This window comes from Emydura macquarii, unplaced genomic scaffold, assembly GCF_026122565.2.
Source record: "Emydura macquarii macquarii isolate MOO-44397 ecotype Brisbane River unplaced genomic scaffold, CSIRO-AGI_Emac_v2 contig_3477, whole genome shotgun sequence".
NCBI lineage: Eukaryota > Metazoa > Chordata > Testudines > Chelidae > Emydura > Emydura macquarii.
In genome coordinates, this window is record NW_027133614.1 from 1,309,118 (window position 1) to 1,327,489 (window position 18,372).

An 18,372-nucleotide genomic window follows, 5' to 3' on the forward strand; every position below is an offset into this window, starting at 1 on the left:
GGGCCCACATCAGCACCAACCTGAGCACCCAGGGGCTCTGGTTGGAGGAGGAAAAGAGCCTCCATATCAACATCCAAGAGCTCAGGGCAGTACGGCTGGCTGTGAAGTGTTCTTCAAATTCCTAAGGGGCAGAATGGTGCAGGTCCTCACAGACAATATGGCGGCCATGTTCTATATGAGCAGGCAGGGGGGAGCGCGCTCCTCGGCCCTTTGCCAGGAGGCCATTCGACTTTGGGACTTTGCGGTGAAGCACGACTTCCATATATCTGCCTCTCACCTCCCTAGGGTCAGGAAAGATGAGGCAGACCACCTCAGCAGGTCGTTTCTACCCTGACACGACTGGTCACTTCACCCGGAGGTGATAACTTTTATCTTCCGCAAGTGGGATGTTCCCCAACTGGACCTGTTCGCATCGTCCTGGAACGGGAAGTGCCCGAGGTTCTGTTTGCTCCGGGGTTGCGAGCCGGGCTCCATCTCTGACGCGTTCCTCATAGACTGGACGGGGACCCTCATGTATGCGTTTACCCCCATTCCACTCCTACCCAAGGTCCTCTTGAAAATAAAGAAGGACAAAGCGGACATGATACTGATCGCCCCAGCCTGGCTGAGACAGCACTGGCCACTCCCGAGGCGTTACGATCTGCTCTCCCAGGACCAAGGTCGCCTGCTACACCCGGACCTGGACTCCCTCCATCTGATGGCCTGGAGACTCTGTGGCTGACAGAGGGAGAGAGAGCCTGCTCAGCGCAGGCCCAACAGATTCTGTTGGGCAGCAGAAAACCTTTCACTCAGGTCGTGTACCGGGCCAAGTGAAAACGGTTTACCTGTTGGGCGGAGTCCCAGGGCATCCCACCGAGCTGCTCGCCTATACAGGCGATCCTGGAGTATCTGCTCCACCTGAAGATCCAGGGATTAGCGCTGGCCTCCCTGAAGGTGAACCTGGAGGCCATCTCGGCCTTCCGCCAGCTGATGGAAGGGAGGTCGTTATTTTCCCACCCTATGTCAGTCAGGTTCCTCAAAGGGGTGTGGAGAGGCTGTAACCGCAGATCCGTGACCCAGTGCCTCCCTGGGAGTCGGCAGAAAGAAGGGACTGAGGGCCCACAGGGTTGGCGGTGTCCCATATACCATGGCATGAGCATAGTACTCCAGGGGATGCCTAAGCCGACCCTACGGGGTCTGCTAAGGGGAAAAAAGTTCCAGGAACCAATGCACAGTGGCGTGCACTCACCTATATTGGAATGGATATGAGCAACACATCTCGAAGAAGAACAGTTCTCTCTTCGAGTGATTGCTCATATGCATTCCAATTTAGGTGTGTGCGCGCCCCGTGCACAGAGTCTTAAACTCCAAGGCCTGGCCTTGGCCTCTTTGAAGGTACACCTGACGGCTATTTCGGCTTTTCACCAGCCAATGGAGGGACGGTCGTTGTTTTCCCACCCCATGTCAGTTAGATTCCTGAAAGGGGTGGAGAGAGTGTTTCCACAGGTTCGAGACCCCGTCCCCCCCTAGGATTTAAACCTGGTCCTCACCATGTTGACAGGACCCCCCTTTGAGCCCATGGCTACTTGCTCCCTGCTCCTCCTCTCCTGGAAGGTAGCATTCCTGGTGGCCATCACTTCCGCCAGGAGGGTCCCTGAGTTAAGAGCACTAACTTCGGAGCCCCCCTATACTGTTTTTTATAAGGATAAGGTCAGGATGAGGCCCCACCCAGCCTTCCTTCCCAAGGTGATGTCCCAATTCCACTGTAACCAAGATATTTTCCTCCCTGTGTTTTTCCCGAAACCACATGGTTTGGTCGAGGAACAGAGATGGCATTCGTTGGATGTCAGGCGGGCCCTGGCACACTACGTGGAGAGAACCAGACCCTTCCGTAAATCGACACAGCTGTTTGTAGCAGTGGCTGACCGGATGAAAGGCTCCCCTGTCTCCACCCAGCGAATCTCCTCTTGGATCACATCATGTATTAAGCTCTGTTACGAGCAAGCGAAAGTGCCACTACCTGGAGTGGTAACGGCACATTCGACCAGGGCTCAGGCCTCTTCAGCTGCCTTCCTAGAGAACGTGCCACTGCAGGATATCTGTAGGGCAGCCACCTGGTCGTCAGTTCATACGTTCACGACCCACTACGCCATTGTTCAACAGGCGAGAGAAGACGCAGCGGTTGGCAGAGTTGTGCTGAGCAGAGCCGCTCGTCAGTGATTCCTACCCGCCTCCAAGGGTATGGCTACTCAATCACCTAAATTGGAATGCATATGAGCAATCACTCGAAGAGAGAAAACAAGGTTACTTACCAGTAACTGTTGTTTTTCGAGATGTGTTGCTCATATCCATTCCAAACCCACCCCCCATCCCCGCTGTCGGAGTCGGCAGAAAGAAGGGACTGGGGGCCCGTGGGTCCAGCAGCGCCCTTTATACCGCGACATGAGCACGGCACTCCAGGGGGCGCCTGAGCTGGCCCTGCGGGGCTTGCTAGGGAAAAAGGTTCCGGGAATCTGTGCACGGGGCGCGCGCACACCTAAATTGGAATGGATATGAGCAACACATCTTGAAGAACAACAGTTACTGGTAAGTAACCTTGTTTTACTGGTAAGTAACCCTGTTTTATCTATCCAGTTGTTTCCATAAAGAGCAAACAAGAATATACAGGATCATAAAATCACAGTGTGGCCCCGGCAAAACCAAGAAGGTGACTGATTTCCACTTGACAAAGACACGGATTTACTGTTAATTGATTGCTAATCTATATTGATGGTGATTTCAGAAATACTCAACACATGCAGAAAAATGGTGATTGCTAGGATCAAATTATGATTTGAAGGGCATGAAGTGCAGGCGGCTCCAATTTTTGGCAACAGATGGATATCTTAATAAGTGAGGAACATCAGAAAATCCTACGAGAGCATGTCATCTCCTGGCCAAAAGCACCCCATGAATAATGGGCGGCCAAGACAGCCACTTAGAAAAAATCCCTTAAAGGATAAAATCCTTTGAATCATGTTGGTAAAGACCCATTTCTAGCCCTGTTGGATTTTAGAAGTACAATAGTATGAAGTGTGGCCTTCGCACAGTTGCTAAAGGGAAAATAGAAACTTTACTTCTGCAAGCCCTCAGTCACTCAAAGCTAACAACGCTAAAAGTGATTCTCTCCAGCCTTGTGCAGTCATTTACAGGTGATTTACAAAGTGTGTGTAAAAGGTTACTCTTCTGACTTGGTGCAAAACAATGGAGAACCAAGCCTGGTGTCTGTATCGATGACCACAGAATCATTGCAGTTGGTGACATTGCCAAAGCCCTGGCAGAAGTCACAGCATAACTAGCCTGAACTGAGCCATGTTAGTGGCTGCATTTGCAGGAAAACCCCAGCTAGTTCCTTGCAGGGCTGAAACTCTAGAGCTGTGAGTAATACTTCCAGATCTGTTGGCTGGTTGCTTTATAGGACTGAAGTGACTAACGAGAGCAATGAAAGAACACTTGTATTATCAGTAAGGCAGTCACTGTGCCTGGTTTGGGAGTGGCTGGGAATCATGCTTTTGAGTTGTATCCCATCAGAATTAGCTATTTCCAGGAGCCTGAGTAGACTCAGTCTGAGCTGGCTGCTCATGGAGCTCACAAAAGTGCTGTCCCTTTTCTCCACCTGACCTCCTTTACTACCTGTGGGTACACAGGCCTCCCCATGTCACTTTTTGACTGATGTATATTTCAGAAGCCTCAGGTGCGCAAAGGAAGCCTTGTTTAAGCCTTTTGTTTGTCTGGGCAGAGTCTGGTCAGAGAAGGGAAGGTAAACATTTGAGATAAGCCCCTGGATCTAAACAGATTGAAACATTGCTGAAGTTAGGATCTGGAGCTGGATCTGAACTTTGCATCTGAAGTCCATCTTGCCTGTGCAGTGCCTAGCACAATGGGTCCTGGTGCATGGCCAGGGTACCTAGATGCTACGCTAATACAAATAATCAATAAGCTCTAGTTAAAATCCTGAGAACAGGCTGGCAGACTGCTGTGGTGAGACTCCAGCATGTGGGCGAGTGTGTGTTTTGTGATTTGTTCCCAAGAGACTAATGCAGTCTCAGTTCTCAGTTGTCAGCACTGATATGATTACATCTTCCTGTGTTTCATTCCAGTCTATCCTTAGCTGAGTTAGTGGGAGTAGAATCTTGATTTCCTCTCTCTGGATGTGGATGTGGAGTCTCCTTCCTTTCAGTATATAGAATCTCTTCCCTGTAATACACATTAACATCTGCTCCTCTGAGGAGCTGGCAAAATTATATTCTTAATGGAGTCCTGGGGAAGAACCCTGGTTTGCTCCCATAGAGCAGGTAAGGGCTCAAATTCACATTGGCTTTGCTTATATCTGGAAGAGTAGAGCTGATCTATGATGAAATGCAGTGAGAGAGAGAGAGAGAATCTGCTGAACAACGAACCCCAAGAGTTCAATTACCCCAGCTCCTACCACAAAAGTTAACCATGGAAACATCATAATCCAAGGCATCCCTGGTCCCTGAACAACAGCAAAAATAAATCAATCAAAATCAAAATCCTGAGCATGTCAGTGATGGGAGTAGGATGTGTTGTGTACATACAATATGGGTGCCATGTTGAGGTTCCTTTGAGTTATGTGTAGGCTGCACCATTCGGCTGGCTGTTTGGGCCTATGGGCAGTACAGGATTCTTGTGTGCCAGCTGTCCTCTTGTATGTGTAAGTATGATTGTTGAAATGTGAGTGTATGTTGGAGTGTGTCCAGGTATGTTCCTAACTTTCTTGAGGGTGTTGAATTTGTGCATACACTGTGTTCTTGTTAGTGTTGGGTGTGTATATCTGGAAACTGGTGGCTTAGTCTGCAAGATGTGAACTGTAATAATAAAGTGCATTAAGGTGAGTGTGGATGTGCTCTTCAGTGTATTATGCTGATTTGCCTGGCTGTATATGTGATGTGTATGTGATTATGCCTCAGGGTTATGCATGTAAAGTATGAACGTGTTAGGTTTTGTTTGTGCATATTGTGACAGGGGCTACAGGAAGGTAGTAGAAGGACGCTATGTTAGCCTAAGAATGGCCAAGGCCCTGTTCCCCTAGCAGCTGCCCAAGGTTTCCTTCAGGCTGATTAGGGCCAGCTGAGGCCAGGGTCAGCTGAGACCGATTAGGGCCAGCTGAGGCCAGGGTCAACTGAGACCAATTAACGGCTGCCTGGCAGCAGATAAAAGCTCCCTGCCAGCCAGGCAGGATGCTCTTGAGGTCTGGAGAGTTTGGGGGAGAAGGAGAACAAGAACTGTGAGTGGCAGGAACCAGAGGAAAGCAGGGGGCTTGCCCGTTGGAGTGGCTGCTTAACCCCAATGAAGACTGGGGACCGACGAGCTGGGCAGCAGCTCTGCAGAAAAGGACCTGGGGGTAACAGTGGATAAAAAGCTGGATATGAGTCAGCAGTGTGCCCTGGCTGGCAAGAAGGCCAATGGCATATTGGGCTGCATTAGGAGGGGCATTGCCAGCAGGTCACGGGAAGTGATTATTCCCCTCTATTCGGCATTGGTGAGGCCGCATTTAGAATATTGTGTCCAGTTTTGGGCCCCCCAATACAAAAAGGATGTGGACAAGTTGGAGAGGGTCCAGCGGAGGGCAACAAAAATGATTAGGGGGCTGGAGCACAGGACTTATGAGGAGAGGCTGAGGGAACTGGGCTTGTTTAGTCTGCAAAAGAGAAGAATGAGGGGGATTTGATAGCAGCCTTTAACTACCTGAAAGGGGGTTCTAGGGAGGATGGGGCTAGGCTGTTCTCGGTGGTGGCAGATGACAGAACAAGGAGCAACGGTCTCAAGTTGCAGTGGGGTAGGTCTAGGTTGGACATTAGGAAAAAGTTTTTTACTAGGAGGGTGGTGAAGCACTGGAATGGGTTACCTAGGGAGGTGGTGGAATCTCCATCTTTAGAGGTTTTTAAGCTGCGGCTTGACAAAGCCCTGGTTGGGATGATATAGCAGAGGTTAGTCCTGCTTTGAGCAGGGGGTTGGACTAGATGACCTCCTGAGGTCCCTTCCAACTCTATGATTCTATGATTCTATGATTCTAAGATCAGGGTAGGGAAGCAGCCCAGAGAGAAGACTCACACAGTGCCTTATAGCGGCAGCCAGCCACTGCTGTCAATTAGGGTCTCTGGGCTGGTGTCCGAAGACAAGGGCGGGCTTGGACACCCCCTACCCCAACCTTAGAACCTAAGGTCCCGAGGGCACTGCTTGGCCTGCGAAGGCTTGAAGGAAGACGGGGCGGAAGCGAGACGGCCACCGTCTTAAGACTGATGGGAGTCCCAGGTGGCCATTTTGTGCCCAGCACACTGAAAAAGTGCTCAGCCCACGGGAGCACGAAGGCCACCCTACCACAACATGCATGGGCAGTATTTATTCTGTCGTGTGTGTCCGAAGGGGTGTGTTGAGTCTGTATGTGATTTGGTATAGGTTTGTTGGCCACTCACTGTGCTGTGTACTGTACCTCTGAATGGATTCAAAGTATTAAGGAGCTGGGTGTATGCAGTATTTACATGTGTTGTGCCCCGAATGTGGGTGTGTGGGTTTTTATTTCAATTTGCTTGCTCTCTGAGTGGGTGACTCTCTTCATTTCATACAATTGCCATGTCTCTGAGAGGCCTACAAGTGGAATTGCGTTTGCATGGAAACATTCATTGTGTGTGTGTGTGTGTGTGTGTGTGAAACAGAATTCTGACGGCAGCATTTAAACAGAACACTTGTCTACAGGATTTTCCTTCTAGTTTCATTCAGATTTACAACTGAAAGTTTTAAAGGGACAGTGTTAAAATATAACATACCCATAATATTATGTTGGTTTTTTTTTTTTTTTTTTTTTAAAAAACCTTCTCTGGATCCTCCAAAACCTGACAGTCCCGCCAAAAGAACTAAAACAGTGTTTAAAATCCTGGCTCTTCAGCTAGAGAGCCCATTTACCTGCTCAAATCACTTCTCCAGCCTGCTTTGCTCACCTGAGCAGGAAGTGGGAGATTGCAAGATTTACTGACGTTTAACAACGACGGAAGGCTGACGTTTCACTATCAGGGGAATATCTTTAAAAACAAAACAGTATTTACATCTCAATTATTTTGTAGAGCTGTTAGCCCCCCAACATAACTAACTTGCGGGTCTGTCTGCAAAATGATCTGTGGTGTGAATGGATGCCCAAATATATGTGTGACCTCCTGGGTAGTAGACATTTCTATGCAGGCAGTATTATGCCTGCCTATGCATGTATGACTGTATTGCAAGGCTTGAGTGTACACCTCACCTTGTTTAGTTGGCATGTGGATTTGGGTGTACTTTGTGTGTACAACTGTGTCCCCTATTTTATCTGGGCAGTGGTCTTGGTTTGGATCTAGTGGCTTGCCTGAGATTGTTCAAATACCTTTTTTTTTTTTCTTTTTTTTTTTTTTTAAAGCAAGACAAATGCTAAACAAGGAGAGGGTGTCACACAGGCTGATGCCTTCTGGGAGCTGAGGCTTTTTTGTGGCATTAGCAGTGAGCAAGCAGCAAAAATGAGGAAGGTGTGAAATCTGAATAGTATTAATAAGGCTGGCAGAGGCTGCCTGTGCCAATATGTAATTGGAAAGTTTATGATGCTTGATAGTGTGCACGCGCATGCGTGCGTGTGTGCGCGTGCTCTTTCTTTTTTCCCTTTCCCCTTCTAATAATGTCCTGCCTACAATTGGATGTCAGCAAGCTGGTTGCCATGGCTACTAAATGGAATACATGCCAGCTGAATTATTAAACCAGGCCTTTTCTTCAGAGCTGCTACTCCCATTGAAGAAGTCACTTTAGGTGGCGCAGTCTGTGCAGTGGAGCATTTGCTGGGCTATTGAAAGGCATTTACTGTCTCGGGTGGCTTCAGACACAGCAGGGAAGTGCAGCGGAAGGCCTCGATAGTGAGCTTGACATAGTTAGAGCATCTTCCTTCAACCCTCCTTCCCTCCAAATGTGCATGTTCAGGGGTGTGTGTTGGCTTGTGGGGAAGAGGGATACTTTTAGAGGAAACGCCCAGTCAGCTTGCTTCAGCCCCTCTGCCTGAAGGAAAAGGGCTGGGACAGCACCATTGCTGAAGCGTGGGGGATAAGGACCAAAACCAATATTGTGTAGTGCTGTTTGGAAGGACTCCACGCTGCTCTAGTTGGCTGCTGGTTTTTGAGCCTAGTAGGGAATGAGTTGAGTGGCTGAACTGTGCATGTTTTGGGAGAGAACATGAGTGTCATAGGAGCTTTGGACTCTCTGCCCACCCACAAATACCCATCAAGCAGGGATGCCCTGGGACCATCCTATCATCAGGCCAGTAGCAGAGAAGATTTGGTGCTCTGGCATGAACCTATGGGACAGATTTGGTATTTGGGAGTGAGAGTGAAGGCCTGACTGTTGCTCTCTTGGGGTGGTTTTAAAGCCAATGTCCTTGGTGTTCAAATTCTTTACTCCAATCAGCTGGTTTCTAAAATGAATTTAGTGCTGCTGGCTCCACAGCTCTGTGGCCAAGCTCTTTAGGACCCACAGACTGGAGGCAGGCAGCAGCAGGGCAAACCTGCCCCCACGCTGCTCCGTCAGTGCATCTCTGTGCTGTGAGAAGGGAGTTCACCCACCACGTGCATCAAGTCCTTGACCTTTCTGGCTTAGTTAGCAGCATCTAGCAGTGGTTTTTGGGAGGTGAAACCCCTTTTTGCTAGGAACTGGACTGAAATTTCTCATGTGTCTGCCACAAATCAAACAGGATACCAATTGACGCTATAGTGGTGACTTTCTTCCCTCCCTGCCTGGGTAAACCGGGCTGTCTCCTGGCACCGTTGAAGCGGACATAATGAAGGTTATAGTTAACAGAGCATGTGGGACTGAGTCCACCCATCAAAGTCACTTTAATAGGTTCTGTCGTCTCCTCCATTCTCTTCCCTCACTTTGAGTGACAGCATTCAGAAAATTGTTGCTAACACCTGTAGCTGCTGCTGACCTACCTCACAGCTTGGACCATTGATCTGCAGTTACATGCAGTCACAGCTTCGAGCCTAAGCTTCTATCTGGAAACTTTTAATATGGAAACTTAATTTTGGGTGTTATGCCCTTGAAAAACATATACCTTAAACCTGCATTTACCTGGATGGGTGGCAGGGGAGAGCAGGGGAAGCCATGTATTGTAGTTGCTCAGTTCTGAGCATTCTCATACTGTTCCACCAGTAGACCATGACCTGGGAACGCTATCCTTTCCTGAAGCTAAGGGAGGAATTCAGTCTCATGTTCATTTGACCATAGATTATTCCATATTTCTCCCAAATGAACCCTAAGCTGGATTGGTGCTTGATCCCCTGGGAGGAGAAGGGGAATGCTGTTTGTATCGGCAGCATTCAGATATTTCAGGATTGATTGTTTTAGCAAAGAGGAGAAAAGACCAGGAATAACCCTTAGCTTTGCTCTCCTGCACCTCCCTGCCTGTCTGTTCCAAGTGGGACTGGGAGAGGAATGCCTAATGGAATGATATGGAGTTCAGTCTGGAATGCTTTGCATAGACTCTTGGAACCTTTTTTTCTTTCTAGATTTTGCTGAAATTGAATATTTCTCCAAGTTCAAGTTTCTTTTACCCAAGAGTCCATTTAATTAATTTGTCTTATTACTCTTTATTGTTAATTAAGGATGAACTGAAATTGTAGTCTTTTATTCCACCCTGTCTCCTTTTCTTGGACTCTGGGCTTTTGAAAAATGGGATGTGAATAAGAGTCATTCCTTGCTTGCGAAAGCAAAACCATCACTGGTGTCCTCCATCCCCACTGTTGATCTCATTGGTTGGCCCAAAAACCGGATCCCCTTGTTCTTCCCACCTTCTGCCTTCTTGTTCCAAGCCATACTTCAGCTGTTGGTTGAGGAGGAGACAATCATCAAGTACGATTCTCCTCAAAGAACGTGCTGTAGGTTTGTGAGGGGTGGGAAGTGTGGGCTGTTTGAATGGTGGGGTTATGCTTCTCTGATTTGTTACAAGGCACTTAGTAGGTGATTGCTGCTGGCTGGAGTTACAGAAGTATCCAGTGCTGTGGATTTCTAGTGCTTTTGAAAACCAGGCCATGGGCACGTTAGTAACCAATAGATGACTGGACTGCAAGGAGCACCAGCCTGTAAAGTGAATTTAATGACATGAGCATTTTGGCAGCCAGAGCCTTTCCTGTGCAGCCATGTGTGACCTCCTTCACCCACAAATTGCCCCTCCCCACTCCCCCATCCTAGAGGACTTCCTCCCAGCAGTGCCCTGATCAATGTCTCAGCAGTCTGTCACAAATCCCACCCAAAGTGGGGGAGAGCAAGACTGGAGCATGTGAGATGTATTGGTTCCTCTCTACAGAGACAGAAGATCGATGTGATTTTAGGATCATTAAAATTGTTTGTTTTTGTTGACTATAGCCAAGGAGTAAGTTACAGGGTGCTGAACTCTTTAACAACCGTGCCGACCTGAATTCCCAGGCACGTGGCTGTTTACTATTCTAATCATGCAAAATGGGCCAAGCCTTTCCCCACTCTTTCCCTCCTCTCTGCTTACGTGTGTTTGATATGCCTGGACATTTCTTTTTGTTTTGATTTAGCTCGATTCTCCGTTTCTCCTTTGTTGTTCCCCGTCTGCCCCCTCTGGTATGTGTGAGTTCTCTTTCTGATTGTCAGAAATTTCTTTTCCACTGTGTGGGCAGGAGACAGATTTTAACTGTCTCTATTTTTTTCCATTTAAAAAAAAATAATTCTTTTATCCCCCCTTCCTCCTCCTTCTCCTTCCTCTTTTTCATTCTCTCCTTCTCCCCCTCCTCTTCTTCTGTCTCTCCCTCTTCCCCCTCCCCTCTCTCTTTCCCCCTCCTCTGTCTTCATTTCTCTTCATATTACAAATAATGTCTCTGGAATAGTATCATAACCTCACCCAGCTTAAGTGCAGGAGCCATGCATTTAATTCAAGGTAAGCTCTTGCTTTTGGTTGCTGTTTGTAGGACTGGTGTTTCTTAGTAGCTTTTTAAAAGTAGATAATGCTGTGGTTTTGTTTTTTTCTTTTTTTGGCATCTTGCATTCCTACCTAGCACAGGAAACCTTAGACTGGAGCCAGACTCCGGAGAGCGCTGCTACCTGTTGGAGAGTGGAGGTAGAATGGCTGGCTTTCTGCTCTCCAGCCACCTTTTCTTTTTAATATCTCCTACCCCCTTTTTTTAAATATATATACTTTTAAAAATCCTCTCTAGACTGTGGCTGCCTCTTTGCTTTTATCTCAGGAAGAGATTCAGTCTCTGCTGAAAAATTTCCAAGGCTTTTGTGTTATCTTTCCTTATGGCAATGTTCTGAGCTCTGGGTCTGTGTTGCTGCTTTAAGATGAACCATGCTGAGGAACTACAAGCAGAGGGACCAGAGCCTGGTGTAAAACAAAGTGCCGGGTTGTCACTTACAGCTCTCCCCTCTGATGGATCTTCTGCACACTGCTCTGTGTGTACTTGTTTGTGTGTATTCTCTCCCCCCAATATCTCCACATTCCACTCCAGAGGATTTACACTGCACTTAGATGGTTTTGAAGTTTGAAGAGGAACTTCTTCACAGGAGAATTCTCTGCACCTTTGGGGCTTTGCTGTGCCCAGGAGAAGCTGTGGCTCAACAAAGTTTTTATTAAGGTAGCCTTTGTGCATTCTGAGGCTATACAGTTACTTTAAGGTGGATCCTTTACTTCCTTAAGATGAACTTTGAGTGAGTGAGCAGAGGCTCAGGGGAAGGAGAAAGGCAAGATGCCTTTCATTGGGACTGCAAGCTGAAGGAAGCTGGTGATGGGGGAAGAGGTGAGGTCTGTGGTGTTGGATTTATTCTGCCTTGGGGTTTTTTGTTTTCTGTTTTTTAAGGTAGTTTGAGGCTGTTTCCATCAGAACAATGCTGGTAGCTTTTTCTTCCACACAGGCAGAGTGTTCTAGCTCCTGCTTCATTGATACCGAACTCCTCAGGTTTCATTCACATGTTCTGTGGATCCCATTCATTGGGGCTGCAGATATGAGGCTTTCACTCATTTCTCTCCATGCCTCAGCCAAGTGCCATACAAAGGTATCCTCCTTGTTTAGATGGCAGGGGTCTGCGAGGGTCTTCTGTGATGGGTGGATGCTGTTGTCTTAATGTGCCGAGGGCTTAGATTTGTTCCAGGGGTGCCTATAGTCCAGAGGCGTTGGAACAGTTTGTGTAGTGGGGGTGCTGAAAGTCATTGAACAAAACTGTAAACTCTATTAATGATGGAAACCACTTCAAGCCGGGGGTGCTCCCGCACCCCCTGCTCTAGTCTCAGAGTGGGATTGTGCCATTCTACCTTTGCTCTTCTGTCTTTACCGCCCTTTAGTGACCTAGCTTTGTGCCCCGTTAGTGCAGCCCCCCAACCTGCCTTACTCCTTTGGCTTGGCCGCTCTGTAGGGTACAGCTCCAGCCCCTCGACTCCTCTAGCAGTGAAGCAGCTCCGGGCCCTATTGGCACACTGATTTATTTATTCTCCCCCTCAGCTTGACCCTTTAGCAATGCAGCTCTATATTCCATGGCTTCCTTGTTTCTCTAGCTTGGCCACTCTTCAGTGACTTAGCTCAGTTGCCTGCTAGTGTGTGGCATTCTTGTGAGCAACAACTGCTGCTTCCATCTGGGTTTCCCTTCTCCCTATATGGGCCCTTGGAAAGCTTGTTTCCCCTTACAAAGGTGTTTTGGAAAGCCCTCTCAGGCCATAGCTGTCCATGGGCACTTCCATTGCCTATCAGCTGGTTAGCCTGCTGGGCTTGTTCAAAGGAGACTTGATTCTCTCCCTCTCCCCATACCTGAGGCCTCTGTAATGCACCTTATCTCCTTTCCTTTAGAAAGCTTGCATCCCTGATTTTTCCACCTATAAAATGCATGTCTTCATGCCATGCTACTTCCCTCCCTGCTCCACCTCCGTGTCCTTGGAGCTATGGCACTGCACTAACCATACAGATTGTTCCCTTGACAAATGGCCCTCCTGTGTTGTTTTTTTTAATTCCCCAGTTTGCATTTCTGTTTGGTCTGAGTGAGGCTGGATCCATCTGCAGCTAACAAGTGGAGCTCTGCCTGGGGCTGTTCGAGACATGTTGATTGCAGAGTGATGAATGATTGGCCCCTGAGTTGTAGCACTGTGTTATTTGTCTTGCTTCTGCAGCTCTCTTGGCTCGTCAGTGTTACATAGAGTGAGTGTCTAGCAAATGTTGTCCCAGCCTTAAAGCGCTGAGATCGGGGCTCAACTGCAGCCTTCCCTGCTGGGGAAGCCAATTCTTTCCTTTCTGAAAGACACTGAATGGACTCTTCTTGACTTGCAGGACTTGGATACTGTGATTCGTAATATCTTAGCCCTGTCTCTTGGCCTACATAACATTCCAAGATACACCATGCCACCTTGGGCTGTGATCTCACTGTAGTTCACACAAGCTGCAGCAAGATAGGCCTAGTCAGTGTGCACATAGGAGATCTCCACTCTTGATGCAGTAGAAATTGATGACACTCTCTGAACTGATACTTATCTGTTGTTCTGGCAAGGGGTTAAAGAGGCATCATGCTGACAAAGGTACTGTCTGTTGAATGGGATATGAAATTGCAGCCTTGACTCCTGTTGGGATCTTTGGCAAGATCTGGAGCATTACTGCTGTAGAATCCTGGGAATACCGCTACCAGTTAAGTAATGGTTTTCCTTAACAGAATCCAAACTTCTAGCTTCTTTTAGAGACATTCCTTTCTACTGCCTCCTTCTAAAATCTTTTTTGTAGAGTGGCTGTTGCAGAATAGCTGCTGTATGTGAGGACAACCTAGATCTGCTACCTGTCATCTTGCCCAAACCTGCTATAGCTTCAGGCCAGCTATGAATGGTCCTCCAGTAGTTTCCATAGTGCCTCCTAGCCACAGAGATGCTAAGCAGGTTGGCCTTCCTGGCAGCTCTGCATAGGAGACATGCAAAGTTCCCTGGCCAGTTTGCTTAGCTCCTGGCCAGAGGGAAAACTATACATTGCTTGCTGGAGACATCCAGAAGAAGCTGACAGTAGCAGCTGTCCCAGGGAGGGTGATTCCTTCTGTTCTCTGCACACTCTTCCCCACAGAGAGAGGGAGCTAACCCAGTGACTGTCATCTCCCAGTTGCCCGCCTTCCATTCCCACAATGGGGGCTATTGTACATTCCCCATGGCTCTTTATAACCTGTACTGCTATGTTCTAGAGTGAGGGACTCACTCTGATCACCTTGCTTCTGTCATTGATGGATTTCTTCTTCTGCCCTGAACACACTCCATATTAAGGAATCGGGTTCCAAGCTTGGTGAAGGTCTGGGTTGCAGCATGGTCCAGCAATGTGGTTATAATGTGCTTTGGTTCCTATCTATGCACACATGAGACCAAACTGTATTATGTCCTGGCCAGGTGCTATTATGGGCAAGAGCTGGATTGTGCAATCATTTGTAGTGTAGATGGGTTTCTGCTGCCTGCTGTCTTGCTCCCTGCCAGCCAGTCAGCCAGCCCCCCTCTCTGCTGCCTGTGAAGGAAGGCATGCATTAGGAGTTGTGGATCGAACCCTGCACAGGGGAGTCTATGGACAAGTGTCAATTTTTATTCAGCATGAATAAAACTCTTCCATTGATTGTGACTTTGCGGCCCCTCTCTCCTCCCCCTGGCATGGTTGAGTCAATGCAGCCCACCCACTGAATCCAGTACAGTGACTCACAGGCTTTTCATACACTGGTGTGAATCACTCACTCACAGCAACAATGACTATAGTGACAGCTGAAAAGAGAAAACAATTACTCCCCCCTCGCACAGGGTCCTGGTGACCGGAGCCAAAGCTCCCCTAACTTTTCTGTCCTCGTGATCTACATGAACCCAGGCACCTTCTGTTCATGTCCTGGGTGTTACCAACAGGGACCCACTGCTTAATGTCCAGGAGGATCCAGAAGTTAAGCCTTAAAGATTGAGCTCAGGCCTGTTGGCTGTGGTCTGAGGGGGTGTCCACCAGCTAAGGTTGGCTAGCGTGTGGGCCCTCTAGTAGTGGAGGTTGGAAGCCCAGACCCGTTGGCTGAAGTTGGGTTTGTGTATTTGTGTGTGTGGCAACAGGTGGGAGTGAGGGGGCTTGGACGCCCTGACCCACTGGCTGTGGTTGGGCGTGTGTGTGGGGGAAGGGAGCTGGTTTGGAGGCCTGGCTCTACTGACTGTCCTGGGAAGGGCGGGGGTGAGGCATCTCCATAGGTAACTTTGTCAGTGTCCCTTCTGATTCACTCCTGTTGAAAATATAGAGTAAAATCAGACTCCGTCTCAGATTTGATGACTTTCCCCCAGCCCTTCCTGCCCATTGCAGACCCCTTGAGTGCATAAGAAACATCTTAACCCCAGCGTGAACGGCTGCCTGGAGCCAGAGCCTTCAAAATGCTCTTTCCTGCTCTTCTCCCTCATGCTGTTGGTGTGACAGATGGCAGCAGTCATCTGCTCAGTTGGTGGCCAGGACACTTTGTTTGCTGCTCTGCTGAAGGCCTAGGCTGGGCCTGTGTCTGGCCCCCTCGGACCAGAGATACTGTTTTAACAATTGGAAGATGCTTGTTAATTACCTTCCTCAGCTCCCTCCCCCTCCATCCCTACTGTGCCTCTGAGAGAGACTCTGAATCCTTGCAGAGATGGAGGGGTGCCGGCTTTGAGAGAGGTTTCAAGCACCCTCTTCTCCGTTCCTCTGTGAGGCTTGGTTAGTGGCAGGCCAGCCTGGGTGTAGGATCAGGGCTGGTGGCTGTTCCAGGTCGTGCTGTTTCTCGCCGCTGGAGGGATCTCTCTGCTGGGAAGAGGATTCAGTCTGATAATTAGTGCAGCAGCCACGTGGCTCTGGTTTCCAAGGTTCGTGATCTCATTCAAGTGAAAAATCAGACACTGCAGATGGAGCTGCATTGAACAAATTGGTGTGGATTATTGGTGGCGTGTTTAATCTGCAAGAGTGGAGTTAGTGTCCTACATGCTGTTAGGGTTCTAACCCCCTGCCTCCCGCCCTTTCCTCTCTTTCGGCCAAACTCTCTATCCCTGGCACATTTATTTTTGTTGTGCTTGTTGCTCTTACTGCCACCCCTCCCCCCCATCATCTCTGGCTTGGCTTCCCACCGTCAGGTCCCTCCTCCTTCCTTATTCCCTGCGGCTGAAATGAAGTGCTGGAGTATTTCAGAGATGTCAAAACATACCATTAGTTGCAGCTGTGAGGTCTTTTGCCCAGGGAGCAACCACTGAGCTCCATGTCAGGCTGAAACATGAGCACAGTTTGCAGGAGCAGTAAGTTTGGGGTGGGTGGAGGAGGGGCTGTTGGAGGCCAGACTCTGGCTTTGGGATCATCATGCCCCCTTCTCTCTTCACCTGCTTCCCTCTGGTTCACGATGACTCTGATGCAGATTAAGGCTCTCTTCCTGCCCCTCCCCCACCTTATGCCGAGATGCTGGCTGGCTGGACAGATGACTCCTGGGCTAAGCTGCCCGTGATTAATTTAGTGAAAGCATATATCACTCCAGAGGTGGACATGAGTGTGACTTGTGTCCATGCAGCAGGATGCTGAGGCTGGGAATCCTGTTGAAAGACTGCTGGGAGACGGTCTCAGGCTGTGGCCATGGGCTATTTCCTGAAGCAAGTTTGAAGGCTGTTTCTTGGGACCAGATTCAGGTAAGAACACCGTTGCCTGGTGCCAGCTTGTGTGGGAAGGGTATGACTATCTAAAAGTTCTCAAACTCATTAAACTCTTCCAGGATATGGTCCATAATGTTGTGTAGGTGGGGATTGACTCTTGCAAGCTAAGCTGAGGTCAAGCCTGCTGAGTGTTTAGCTGGAGGAGTCGCCCTGAGAAAAAACCAGCATGCTGCAGGGAAGCACTGTGAGTGTGTTTCAGTAGGTGGCATCTATCCCTCTGAGTCACCTTGAGCCAGTGCCCTGACAGAGTGCTTGTGGCCACTGAGGCTAGAGGTGCCATATGTCAGATGAGATATAGAACCAAAGTCCTGATCACGTGTGGTCATTAAATCTGACATGACACTTTTCCCAAGTGTCACGAGCACATTTACCTTTGGTGTCCTTGCTGGGTTACTGCATTCCGCCCCTGAAAACACCCCTGCAGTTTACATTGAATACTGCATTTTTCAAAATATCATCTCAATAAATAGTCCCAATGCTCAGACCTGGCTAGACCTCTCTCTGCCCAGAACAGGACTCGGTGGCCCTGAGCTTCAGCCTTCTACTGCTGTCTAGAAAATAGTGGCACATGGGATTTCCTTTTTTTAAGAAAAAGAACAAATGTTAGAAATTTCCTTTGAAGCACACAAACAAAATACTCTGGGAAAAGGAAGTCCTTAAGGCTGCAAAGTCCAAGTGCTGAAAAGTTAGGTTCGGTCAGAATTAAGGTAGCTTGCACCCTGATATGCTGGTTTCCCTTTTTCTTAACTTGGTAAGGTGGCAGGAAAATTCAAGATTGTCTGTCTGAATTCCTTTGAAGAGGTTGGGCTTACTCCTCAGAATTCACAGAGAATTGGTGCCTATAAATAGGAATGAAACCAGACAGAAAGGGTTCCTTAAAGTGCTGAGATGTAGGCAACACTGGGCATATAATGAGACTTTTCCCTGTTAGATGAGTGCACAGAGAGAGCTAATTTAGTCATGGCTAATATTTCTAAGGAAGTCTTTTGGTTCAGCAAGATATTTGTGTTGACCTGTGTCCCCTCTTCTCGGTGTTGTTCCTACACAGCAGAGAAAAGGAGAGCTTTAACTCATTGTCCTCAACTCCGTCTGCATGTTTTTAATATCCAGGGATGGGATCCAGCTGGATATTATGTGTGAACTTCCTCACTGTAGCCTCCAGGCAGTGCCAGATGAAATCTCCAGCACTTTGAGAAGTCTTCCTGTGTGCCTGGAAAGAGAGTCCCCGTTAATGCCAGTGCAAGTTTCCTTACCAGGGTGCCTTGTCAGACAGCTTACTGAAACTGACAAATGTTTGAGGCAACGGAAAGAGACTGATGTTGAAGGCTTCAGATTTCATTTGTGAAGGATAATAAAATAAATCCTAGCAAGCAGATACTCAGTTACAGTGCAGCAGGCCTTGTCACTAGTGGTCTGTAAGCAGTCCGGGATAATTTGCATGTCTCGGGGTTCAGGGATGGTCCATTCCCAGAAAAGAAAGAGACGGTAGACTGTAGGCTGCTCCCTGTAGCCCGAAGTTGAGAAGGAAATATGAGCTGTGACAGTTAAAGCAAATATGTTCACTGCCTGTGTCCCTAGGTGTAGTTTGACTTCTGTGTTTGGAAGGGCAGGGCCCAATAGGGCTTGAGCCAGTTCTGCATAGCAGGGCCCAGAGAGGGAGACTCGCCTCAGCAGGCCACCCAGCCTGT

The 18,372-nt window shown here is 48.3% G+C and overlaps 1 protein-coding gene across 1 annotated transcript in view; it reads left to right on the forward strand.

Annotated features, from left to right (window-relative positions):
- Positions 1-10,909: 10,909 nt before the first annotated feature.
- The window catches only part of CACNA1E (calcium voltage-gated channel subunit alpha1 E), a 315,011-nt gene continuing 307,548 nt past the window's right edge, over positions 10,910-18,372 (forward strand). The window contains exon 1 of the mRNA XM_067535176.1: positions 10,910-10,945. The gene's annotated coding sequence lies outside the window, so the exon portion shown is untranslated. The remainder of the gene's footprint in view (positions 10,946-18,372) is intronic.